Source organism: Cervus elaphus, chromosome 28 (assembly GCF_910594005.1).
Source record: "Cervus elaphus chromosome 28, mCerEla1.1, whole genome shotgun sequence".
Taxonomy (NCBI): Eukaryota; Metazoa; Chordata; class Mammalia; order Artiodactyla; family Cervidae; genus Cervus; species Cervus elaphus.
Genome location: NC_057842.1, coordinates 29,133,406 through 29,146,446, shown reverse-complemented (window position 1 = coordinate 29,146,446; position 13,041 = coordinate 29,133,406).

The window sequence follows — 13,041 nt, the reverse complement described above, 5'->3', positions numbered from 1 at the left end:
CTCCTCTTTCACCTTCATCAAGAGGCTCTTTAGTTCCTCTTCACTTTCTGCCATTAAAGTGGTATTATATGCATATCTGAGGTTGTTGATATTTCTCCCAGAAATCGTGATTCCAGTTTGTGATTCATTTAGCCTGGCATTTCACATGATGTACTCTGCTCAGAAGTTAAATATACAGGGTGACAATATACAGCCTTGACGTACTCCTTTCCCAATTGGAAGCAATCCAATGTTGCATGGTCAGTTCCAGCTGTTGCTTCTTGACCTGCACACAAGTTTCTCAGAAGGCAGGTAAGGTGGTCTGGTATTCCCACCACTTTAAGAATAATCCACAATTTACTGTGATCCACACAGTCAAAGGCTTTAGCACAGTCAATAAAACAGAAGTAGATGTTTCTCTGGAATTCCCTTGCTTTTTCTATGATCCAGCGGATGTTGGCAATTTGAACTCTGGTTCCTCTGCCTTTTCTAAATGCATCTTGTACATCTGAAAGTTCTCAGTTCACATATTGCAGAGGCCTAACCTTGAAGGATTTTGAGCATAATCTTGCTGGCATGTGAAATGAGTGCAACCGTACAATAATTTGAACATTCTTAGACATTACCTTTCATTGGGATTGGAATGAAAACTGACCTTTTCCAGTCCTATGGACACTGCTCAGTTTTCCAAATTTGTTGGCATAGTGAGTGCAGCACTTTCACAGCATCACATTTTAGGATTTGAAATAGCTCAGCTGCAATTCCACCACCTCCACTAGCTTTGTTTGTAGTGGTGCTTCCTAAAGTCTACTTGGCTTCACACTCCACGATGTCTGGCTCTAGGTGAGTGACCACATCATCATGGTTAACTCAGTCATTAAGAGCTTTTTTGTACAGTTCTGTTTATTCTTGCTACCTCTTCTTAATCTCTTCTGCTTGTGTTAGGTCCTTGCTGTTTTTGTCCTTTCTTGTGCCTTTCTTTGTATGAAATGCTTTCTTGGTATCTCCAATTTTCTTAAAGAGATCTCTAGTCTTTCCCATTCTATTGTTTTCCTGTATTTCTTTGCATTAGTCACTTAAGAAGGCTTTCTTATCTCTCTTTGCTATTCTCTGGAACTCTGCACTCAGTTGGGTATATTTTTCCCTTTCTCCTCTGCCTTTCACTTCTTTTCTCAGCTATTTGTAAGGCCTCCTTAGACAACCACTTGGCCTGCCTTCTTGCATTTCTTTTTCTTTCTGTGTGATTAGCAGCAGCATTAGATTAGAAATAAAGTGCACACTAAATATACTGTGCCTGAATCATCCCCAAATCATCTGCCTCCTCTCATTCTGTGGGAAATTGTCTTCCACAAAATCGGTCTGTGGTTGGGGACTGCTGCTTTAGTCTATATCCTGCGGGGCCTTTAGTTAACTTTGAAATAACTTAAATATGAATCTGTATCTAGAGAAGACTACCAAGTATTTTAAATACCTTCCCCTGCTTCTAGAACATTAGAAGTAATTTCTCTTTGGCACAACGAGCAATGGCCAAGTCATTTTCAATGACTACCTTGAAAACTGCACAGACGCCATCACCCTTGGGAAGACAGGATGTAGGGACCGGGCAGCCTGTCAGCCCAGCAACTTCCCCTGTATCCTGTACTGAGAGCCCCTTGTGGGGCTGGGTTCCTCCCCCTCAGGTGCTCTGCCTTCACGGATGTCTCAAATCCCTGAAGAGATGAAAGGTTTGACTGGTTCTGCATTTTCGGTATCAGTGCATTTGCCCCCAGAGTGAAATTTTCACCCTATTTTTGGAATGCTTGAGGACAGTGTAGGGGACTCTCTGAACTTACATACAGAGAGAATATGTGACTATTTGGTGCTTGACTGCTAATGATGCTTGTATGTTTATCAGAATAGGCTGTAAGCCTCCTCTTGGTTGTGATGCACTCTCTGGTTACAGGGTTGTGGAGGGAGTTTATACTTTCCACCTGCCTCTATTGCCTGATAGACTGCTGTTGTTCAGTCGCTCAGTTATGTCCAACTCTTTGTGACCCCATGGACTGCAGCACGCCAGGCTTCCCTGCCCTTCACCATCTCCCAGGGCTTCCTCAAACTCATGTCCATTGAGTTGGTAATGCCATCCAACTATCTCATCCTCTGTCATCCCATTCTCCTCCTGCTTTCAATCTTTTCCAGCATCAGGGTCTTTTCTAATGAGTCCGCTCTTCATATCAGGTGGCCAAAGTATTGGAGTTTCAGCTTCAGCATCAGTCCTTCCAATCAATATTCAGAGTTGATTAATTTCCTTTAGGACTGATTGGTTTGATCTCCTTGCAGTCCAAGAGGCTCTCAAGAGTCTTCTCCACCACCACAGTTCAAAAGCATCAACACTTCGGCACTTAGCCTTCTTCATGGTCCAACCCTCACATCAATACATGACTACTAAAAAAACCACAGCTTTGACTAGATGGACCTTTGTTGGCAGAGTAATAGGTCTGCTTTTTAACATGCTGTCTAGGTTGGTCATAACTTTTCTTCAAAGGAGCAAGCATCTTTTAATTTCATGACTGCAGTTACCAACTGCAGTGATTCTGAAGCCCAAGAAAATAAAGTCTGTCAGAGTTTCCATTGTCTCCCCATCTATTTGCCATGAAGTGATGGGACCAGACACCAAGATCTTCATTTTCTGAATGTTGAGTTTTAAGCCAGCTTTTTCACTCTCCTCTTTCACTTTCATCAAGAGGCTCTTTAGTTCCTCTTTGCTTTCTGCCATAAGGGTGGTGTCATCTGCATATCTGAGGTTATTGATATTTCTCCTGGCAATCTTGATTCCAGCTTGTGCTTCATCCAGCCTGGCATTTCTGCCTAGAAGCTAAATAAGCAAGGTGACATTATGCTACCTTGATGTACTCCTTTCCCAATTTGGAAACAGTCTGTTGTTCCATATCCAGTTCTAACTGTTGCTTCTTGGCCTGCACACAGGATTCTCAGGAGGCAGGTAAGGTGGTCTGGTTTTCCGATCTCTTGAAGAATTTTCCACAGTTCATTGTCCACACAGTTAAAGGTTTCAGCTTAGTCAATCAAGCAAAAGTAGATGTTTTTTCTGGAATTCTCTTGCTTCTTCAATGATCCAATGAACGTTGGCAATTTGATCTCTGGTTCCTCTGCCTTTTCTAAATGCAGCTTGTACATCTGAAAGCTCTCAGTTCATGTACCGTTGAAGCCTAGCTTTGAGAATTTGAGGCATTACTTTACTAGCGTGTGAGATAAGTGCAATTGTGCAGTCGTTTGAACATTCTTTGGCATTACCTTTCTTTGGGATTAGAATAAAAACTGACCTTTTCCTGTCCTGGCCACTTCTGAGTTTTCCAAATTTGCTGGCATATTGAGTGCAGTACTTTCACATGATCATATTTTAGGATTTGAAATAGCTCAGCTAGAATTCCATCACCTCCACTAGCTTTGTTCGTAGTAATTCTTCCTAAGGCCCACTTGATTTCACACTGTAGGATGTCTGGCTCTAGGTGAGTGATCACACCATTGTGGTTATCTGGGTCATCAAGACATTTTTTGTATAGTTCTTCTGTGTATTCTTGCCACCTCTTCTTAATATCTTCTGTTTCTGTTAGGTCCATACTGTTTCTGTCCTTTACTGTGTCTATCTTTGCATGAAATGTTCCCTTGGTATCTCTAATTTTCTTGAAGAGATCTCTAGTCTTTCCCATTCTATTGTTTTCCTCTATTTCTTTGCATTGATCATTTAGGAAGGATTTTTAATCTCTCCTTGCTATTCTTTGGACCTCTACATTTAGATGGATATATCTTTGCCTTTCTCCTTTGCCTTTCACTTTTCTTTTCTCTGCTATTTGCAAGGCCTTGTCAGACAACCATTTTGCCTTTTCGCATTTCTTTTTCTTGGGGATGGTTTTTTATCATTGCCTCCTGTACAACTTTACAAACCTCCATCTATAGTTCTTCAGGCACTCTATCTATCAGATCTAATCCCTTGAATCTGTTTGTTACTTCCACTGTATAATCATAAGGGACTTGATTTAGGTCATATCTAAACGGCTTAGTGGTTTTCCCTACTTTCTTCAACTTAAGTCTAAATTTTGCAATCAGGAGTTCATGATCTGAGCCACAGTCAGTTCCTGGTCTTGTTTTTGCTGACTGTATAGAGCTTCTCTGTCTTTGGCTGCAAAGAATATAATCAATCTGATTTCGGTGTTGACCATCTGGTGATGTCCATGTGTAGAGTCTTCTCTTGTGTTGTTGGAAGAGGGTGTCTGCTATGACCAGTGCATTCTCTTGGCAAAATTCTGTTAGCCTTTACCTGCTTCATTTTGTACTCCAAGGCCAAACTTGCCTGTTAGTACTCCAGGTATCTCTTGACTTCCTACTTTTGCATTCCAGTCCCCTATGATGAAAAGGACATCTTTTTTTTTTTGGTCTTAGTTCTAGAGAATGTCAATGTTCACACTTGCCATCTCTATTATTCTTTTTAATGCCTGAGTAATACTCCATTGGGTACATGTACCACATCGTCTTTATCCATGCATCTGTTGATGGACATTTAGTTTGTTTCCATGTCTTGACTATTGTAAATAGTGCTGCAATGAACCTCCGGATGCATGTATCTTTTTGAATTATAGTTTTCTCCAGATATAAGAATGGGATCACTGAATCATATGGTACCTCTATTTTTAGTTTTTTAAGAAATCTCCAGACTGGTCTCCATAGTGGCTGTACCAATTTACTTTCCCACCAACAGTCTAGGAAGATTTGCTTTTCTCCAAATCCTCTCTAGCATTTATTGTTAGGCTTTCTGGTGATAGCCATTCCAGTAAGAGGTGGTACCTCATTGTAGTTTTGATTTGCATTTCTCTAATACTTAGAGATGTTGAGCATCTTTTCTTGTGTTTTTTGGCCATCTGTATGTATTCTTTGGAGAAATGTCTACTTAGATCTTCTTCTCATTTTTTGATTGGGTTTTCATTATATTGATCTGCATGAGCTATCTATTTTAGAGATTAATCTCTTGCTGGTTACATCCATTGCAAGTATTTTCTCTGATTCTGTGGGTTGTCTTTTCATTTGTTTATGGTTTCCTTTGTCATCAAAAGCATTTAAGTTTAATTAGGTCACATTTGTTTTTATTTATATTATTCCAGGAGATGAATCAAAAAAGATGTTGCTGCTATTTATGTCTAAGTGTTCTGTCTATGTCTTCCTCTAAGAATTTTATATTATCTGGTCTTACCTTGAGGTCTTTAGTCCATGTTGTGTTTATTTTTGTGTGTGGTATCAGAGAACATTCTAATTTCATTCTTTTATATGTAGCTGTCCAGTTTTCCCAGCACCACTTACTGAAGACTGTGCTTTCTCCACTGTATATTCTTGCCTCCTTTGTTGTAGATTAATTTACCATAGATTTGTGGGTTTATTTCTGAGCTTTCCATCCTGTTCCATTAATCTATCTTTCTGTTTTTTGTGTTACTACTATACTGTTTTGATTACTGTAGCTTTATAATATAGTCTGAAGTCAAGAAGCCTGATTCCTCCATGCCCATTTTTCTTTGTCAAGATTGCTTTGGCCATTTGAGGTCTTTTGTGTTTCCATAAAGATTCTTTTTTCCTAGATCTGCAAAAATTGCCATTGGTAATTCAATAGGAATTGCACTGAATCCCAAGACTGCCTTGAGTAGTACAGATATTTTGATAAAATTGAGTCTTCCAATCCAAGACCATGGTATATCTTTCCATTTGTTTGTGTCACCTTTGATTTTTTTCATCAGTGCCTTACAATTTTCAGATTACAGGTCTTTTAGCTCCTTGTTGTTGTACAGTCCCTAAGTTACAACACTCTTTACAACCCCATGGACTGTAACACACCAGGCTTCCCTGTTCTTCACTATCTCCTGGAGTTTTCTCAAACTCAAGTCCATTGAGCTGATGATGCCATACAACCATTTCATTCCCTGTTGCCCTCTTCTCATCCTGCACTCAATCCTTCCCAGCATCAGGGTCTTTTCCAATAAGTCTACCTAACTGCTCCTTAGGTAGATTTATTCCTAGGTATTTTATTATTTTCAATGCAATGACAAATAAGATTGTCTCCTTAATTTCTCTTTCTGATCTCTTGCTGTTAGTGTATAGAAATGCAATGGACTTCTGTGTATTACTTTTGTATCCTGCAACTTTACCAAATTTATCGATGAGCTCTAGTGGCTTTCTGGTAATATCTTAGAATTTTTTATGTAGAGTATCATGTCATCTGCAAGAGTGACAGTTTTACTTCTTCTTTTCCAATTTGGATTCCTTTTATTTCTTTTTCTCTTCTGATTGCTGTGTCCAGGACCTCCAAAACAATGTTGAATAAAAATGGTCAGAGTAGACATTCTTGTCTTGTTCCTGATCCTAGAGTAAAGGCTTTCAGCTTTTTACCACTGAGTATGATGTTAGCTGTGGGTCTGTCACACATGGTCGTTATTCTGTTGAGGTATATTCCCTCTATGCGCACTTTCTGGACAATTTTTTTTTATCATAAATGGATGCTGGATATTGTTAAAAGTTCTTTCTGCATATATTGAGATGATCACATGGTTTTTATTTTTCCTTTTGTTGATGTGGTGTATCACACTGATTGATTTGCAGACAGTGAAAAATCTTCGCATCCCTTGGAAATATCCCACTTGATCATGGTATGTGATCTTTTGAATGTATTGTTGGATTCAGTTTGCTACTATTTTGCTGAATATTTTTGCATCTCTGCTCATCAGTGTTATTTGTCTGTAATTTTCTTTGTGATATCTTTGGTTTTGGTATCAGGGTGGTGCTGGCCTCAATAGAATAAGCTTGGGAGTTCTCCTTCCTCAGCAATTTTTTTGAAGGACAAGTGTTAACTCTTGTCTAAATGTTTGATAGAATTCGCCTGTGAAATTATCTGGTACTGAACTTTTATTTGTTGGGAGGCTTTTTAATCACAGTTTCAATTCCAGTACTTGTGACTGATTTTTTCATATTTCCTATTTCTTCCCGGTCAACCTTGGGAAATTGTACCTTTCTAAGAATTTGTCCATTTCTTCCAGGTTGTCCATTTTATTGGCATATAGTTATTTGTAATAGTCTCTTGTGAGCCTTTGTATTGCTGTGGTGTCAACTGTAACTTCTGCTTTTTCATTTCTAATTTTATTGATTTGAGTCTTCTTTTTCTTGATGAGTCTGACTAAAGGTTTGTCAATTTTGTTTATCTTTTCAGAGAACCAGCTTTTAGTTTTATTGATCCTTGCCACTATTTTCTTCATCTCTGTTTCATTTATTTCTGCTCTGATCTTTATGATTTTTTTTTTCTTTTCTACTAACTTTAGGTTTTTTTTGTTCTTCTTTCTCTAGTTGCTTTAGGTATAAGGTTAGGTTGTTTATTTGAGATGTTTCCTGAAGTAAGATTATATTGCTGTAAAATTCCCTCTTAGAAGTGCTTTTGCTGCATCCCATAGGTTTTGGATCATTATGTTTTTGCTTTCAGTGGTCTCTAGGTACTTTTTTTTTGTTTCCTCTTTTATCTCTTCAGTGATCCACTGGCTGTTTAGCATATTGCTTAGCCTCCATGTGTTTATGTTGTTGGGTTTTGTTTTGTTTTGTTTTCAGTTTTTTCTTGTACTTGACTTCTAATATCACAGCACTGTTAGTACAAAAGATGCTTCATGTGATTTCAATTGTCTTAAATTTATCAAGCCATGCTTTGCAGCCCAGCATGTGATCCTGGAGAACGTTCCATGTGCACTTGAAAAGAATGTGTATTCTGCTGCTTTCAGATGGAACACTCTACAAGTATCAATTAAGTCCATCTGATTTGATGTGTCACTTATGGCCTATGTTTCCTAATTGATTTTTGTCTCTGGCTGATCTATCCATTGATGCAGATAGGGTGTCCTTATAACAGTGAAGTCTCCATTATTATTGTGTTAACTGTCTTTCTCCTTTTATGGCTATTAGCATTTGCCTTATATATTGAGGTGCTCCTATGTTGGATGCCTTATATATTTACAACTGTTCTATCTTCTTCCTGGATTGATCCCTTGATCATTACGTAGTGTCCCTCTCTGTCTCTTGTAAAAGTCTTTATTTTAAAGTCTATTTTGCCTGATATGAGTATTGCTACTCCAGGTTTCTTTTGAATTCCATTTGCATGGAACAACTTTTTCCATCCCATAACTTTCAGTCTGCATGTGTCCCCAGATCTGAAGTGGGTCTGCTGTGTACAGCATATACATAGGTCTTGATTTTGTATTCATTCAGCCAATATATGTCTTTTGTATGAAGCATTTAATCTGTTTGTATTTTAAGGTAATTATAGATGTGTATGTTTTTATTTCCATTTTGTGAACTGTTCTGGATTTGCTTTTGTCTGTCTTTTTCCTTCCCTTCCTCTTTTGTTCCCTTCTCTGGTGATTTGATGGCTATTTTTAGTGTTGTATTTGTATTCCTTTTCCTTGTATTTGAGTATCTATTGTAGATTTTCAGTTTGTAATTACCATGAAGTTTTGACATAGCAGTCACAGATACACACACACACACACACACAACTGTTTTAAGTGCTGGCCTCTTAATTTCAAATATTCTGCATTTGTACTCTCCTCTTCTCATGATTGCTAGTTTTTATATCATATTTGTTTGTGGATGATTTCCTAACCTTAACTGTATGTTTGCCTTTACTGCTGAGCTTTCCAATTCATAATTTTCTTGTTTCTAGTTGTTGCCTCTTCTTTTCCACCTAGAGAAGTTCCTTTAGCATTTGTTTAAATGCTGAATTTGGTGTGTTGAGTTCTCTTAGCTTTTTCTTGTCTGTCAAACTTTTTGATCTATCCATCAAATCTGAGAGTCTTGCTGGGTAGAGTATTTTGGGTTGTAGGTTTTCCCTGTTGTCACTTTAAATATAGCATGCCATACCCTTCTGGCCTGCAGAATTTCTGCTGAAAAACCAACTGATAACCTTCCCTTTCTCTGTCACTTGCTTTTTTTAATATTTTCCCTCTTTGTCTTTAATTCTTGTCAATTTGGTTAATATGTATCTCAGCATGTTAAGACACACATTGTGAGTTTAACCTGTACATGACTCTGTGCTTCCTGAGCTTGGCTCACTAGTTCCTTTTAATTTCAGATATTATCTCTTTGCATATTTTCTTCAAGCATATAATACATTTAAAATAAGATAGATTTCTTGCTAAAATGCTTTTAGAAAGGGAAAATACACCTAATTACAAAGCATCATGAAACAAGACACTCAAAAGAGACAATTGAGATGATATATTTTATGTAATTGAAAGATACTATATTTTCTTCTCTCACAGTTCTCTACATGGGCATATATCAAAGCATTAGAATAGCAAAGTTACCTCTCTTACTCTTTTTTCTATTATAAACAGTCTGAAATGGAAGATAATATTAAGGATAAGTGCCACACAGTATTCTATATGGCCAGTGAAATTTAACAAATTTAAATTTCAAACCCAGAGTCTGTCAACAGAGCCCACAGTTCTAATAAAGTTTCTAGACCGCAGAAGTAAATAGCTTGCTATGTTCCCCTATGACATCAAAGAAGACATGTCTCTCTGACTATAGTAGATTCTTACTCATTCACTCACCGAATTTGCAGTTCTGTCCCTATTCAAGGAATTCGCTTCTTTCCACCCACCCCTCCTCCCCAGGCACACTTCACTGAATGTTAAATAAAACAGGATTTCCTGATAACAAAGGCCATCAGGCCCAGGATGGACTTCAAGTGAAAATCCTGAAATTCGCCTTCCCTAAAGGTCACCAGGGCTTCCAAGTGATCTATCACTGCCACAGGGCGTCTCTCATCAACATTCTCCCTCTCTCTCTGTAAGGTAGGAGGAAAAGCACAGTGAGGGAAAAAAAAGCACAGTAAATCTTGGTAAACATGGTCAATTCTTCAGGAAAATAAGACACTTGTAATACATTATGTTCACAAATTCCCTTCTCTGTAAGTCCCACTTGAGTTGTGCTTGACATTTAAAATTGTATCTGACAGAGAAGTGCTGAGCTAGAGTAAAATGGATGCAGATGGACAGTGAACCAGGACTTCAGTATTTGTTGCCACTGTTAATCATTCTTACAGGCAGGACTTGATACCACTACAAAAATGTCACCTTTTCCTATAGAGCTATTTACATTAGAAGGCTAGGAAAAAACTGAAACAGTCCCATACAGTTTTCCACCATCCATGCCAAGCACAACAGTATTCCTTCATTCTTAGTCTCATCGAATGACTATTGGCAACTTATCCTTCTGAAATAGTGTACATTTACAACTAAAAGTCAGGGAAGTTCCTTAAACTTACCTATTGATTTATATTTTCCTATATTTTGTCTATAAAAGTCAACAACATTTTATGTGTATTATTGATTGGTAGTGAGTGGTCACAAGTTTTCTTCAGTCTTGCTTCGGTTGACAATTTCTATTTGTATTAAAGAAGATGGAAACATGTACAACAATTGATATGACCTCTAAGTTTTCATTCTACATGTATATCACAGCATTAGTTTCCTATTGCTGCTGTAACAAATTATCATGACTTAGCGATTTAAAGCAATATAAACTAGTACAGCCACTATGGAAAACAGTGTGGAGATTTCTTAAAAAACTGGAAATAGAACTGTCATATGACCCAGCAATCCCACTTCTGGGCATACACACTGAGGAAACCAGATCTGAAAGAGACACGTGCACCCCAATGTTCATCACAGCACTGTTTATAATAGCCAGGACATGGAAGCAACCTAGATGCCCATCAGCAGATGAATGGATAAGGAAGCTGTGGTACATATACACCATGGAATATTACTCAGCGGTTAAAAAAGAATTCATTTGAATCAGTTCTAATGAGATGGATGAAACTGGAGCCCATTATACAGAGTGAAGTAAGCCAGAAAGATAAAGAACATTACGGCATACTAACACATATATATGGAATTTAGAAAGATGGTAACGATAACCCTATATGCAAAACAGAAAAAGAGACACAGAAGTACAGAACAGACTTTTGAACTCTGTGGGAGAAGGTGAGGGTGGGATGTTTCGAAAGAACAGCATGTATATTATCTATGGTGAAACAGATCACCAGCCCAGGTGGGATGCATGAGACAAGTGCTCAGGCCTGGTGCACTGGGAAGACCCAGAGGAATCGGGTGGAGAGGGAGGTGGGAGGGGGGATCGGGATGGGGAATACATGTAAATCTATGGCTGATTCATCTCAATGTATGACAAAACCCACTGAAATGTTGTGAAGTAATTAGCCTCCAAACAATAAAAAAAAATAAAAATAAACTTATTAAGATACTAAGATACCGTTCTGGAGATCAGAAGTACAAAATGGGTTTCACTGGGCTAAAATCAAGGTGTCAGAAGGATTTTGTTTCTTCTGGAGTTTCAAGAGAAAAATCTATTCCTTTGCTTTTTCCAGCTTCTGGAGATTTCCTGTGTTCCTTGGCCTAGGTCCTTCCAAGTCAGAAGTATACCATCCTTAAATCTCTTTCTGATTCTATGACCTCTAATGTCATCGGAACCCCTCCTGGCCCTGATACTGACCCTCCTGCCTCCCTCTTACAAAGATTATGATATTATGATATTTCAGGATAATTTTCCTATCTCATAAATCATTAAATTAATCACAACTACAAAAGGGACTCTGGTCCCATGGCATCTGGTCGGATCACTTCATGGCAAACAGATGGGGAAACAATGGAAACAGTGAGAGACTTTATTTTCTTGGCCTCCAAAATCACTGCAGATAATGACTGCAGCCATGAAATCAAAAGACACTTGCTCCTTAGAAGACAATCTATGGCCAACCTAGACAGCATATTAAAAAGCAGAGATATTACTGTGCCAACAGAAGTCCGTCTAGTCAAACCTATGGTTTTTCCAATAGTCAGGTATGGATGTGAAAGTTGGACTATAAAGAAAGTTGAGTACCAAAGAATTGACGCTTTTGAACTATGGTGTTAGAGAAGACTCTTGAGAGTCCCTTGGACAGCAGAGAGATCAAACCAGTCAATCCTACAGGAAATCAGGCCTGAATATTCATTGAAAGGACTGATGCTGAAGCTGAAGCTCCAACACTTTGGCCACCTGATGCAAAGAACTGACTCACTGGGAAAGACCCTGATGCTGGGAAAGATTGAAGGCAGGAGGAGAGGGGAACGACAAGAGAATGAGATGGTTGGATGGCATCACCGACACAATGGACATGAGTTTGAGCAAGCTCTGGGAGTTGGTGATGGACAGGGAAGCCTGGAGTGCTGCAGTCCACGGGGTCACAAAGAGTCATACACGACTGAGCAACCAAACTGAACTGAACAAAAGGGACTACAAAAATCCCTTTGTTACTTTAGGCAACATGTACATACAGCATGTACAGGTTTCACGGGTAAAAGCATAGCCATCTTTGAAGGGTCATTATTATACCAACCATAATCACCAAGCCTCTACCAAGGTACTAACCTACACACACTGGTGTAAGAGCCAGAATTCCTAATTGCTGATATATAATATCACATAGGATGCTAAAAATCTTTAAATCACAGATTTAAATCTTTAAATTCAATGTTACTAAAATCAGCATTTAATTCTTTGCTTTCTAGCAGTAAAAGAATCCTGGGATTCTAACGTGGGACAGAATCTTAAAGAGATGAACTAGTCATCTCTTTCTTTGAACACAGAAATTTGCTGAGTCTTAGGCTGAAGGGGTCCAAGTAGAAGTCCTAGTGAGACTCTCAGGCTACTACTATTTCAATTGCATCATATGGTTGCTAATAATTTGGAAAATCCAACCATTTTTAATAAATCACTTCTAAAGAAAGAGTGTGACTGCAAAAAAGAAAAGAAAAAGAAAATGTCTAGAATGGATTAGCTGCTATCTCCTTGTGAAATTTTTACAGGTGTTTTCTATAATATTATATAACTAATCTACTTGGATTCACATCAGTTTAGGAAAATATGGAATGTGACACTGAACTTTTCCACAAAGCCATAATATAATTTTAAGCATTCATTAAAGTA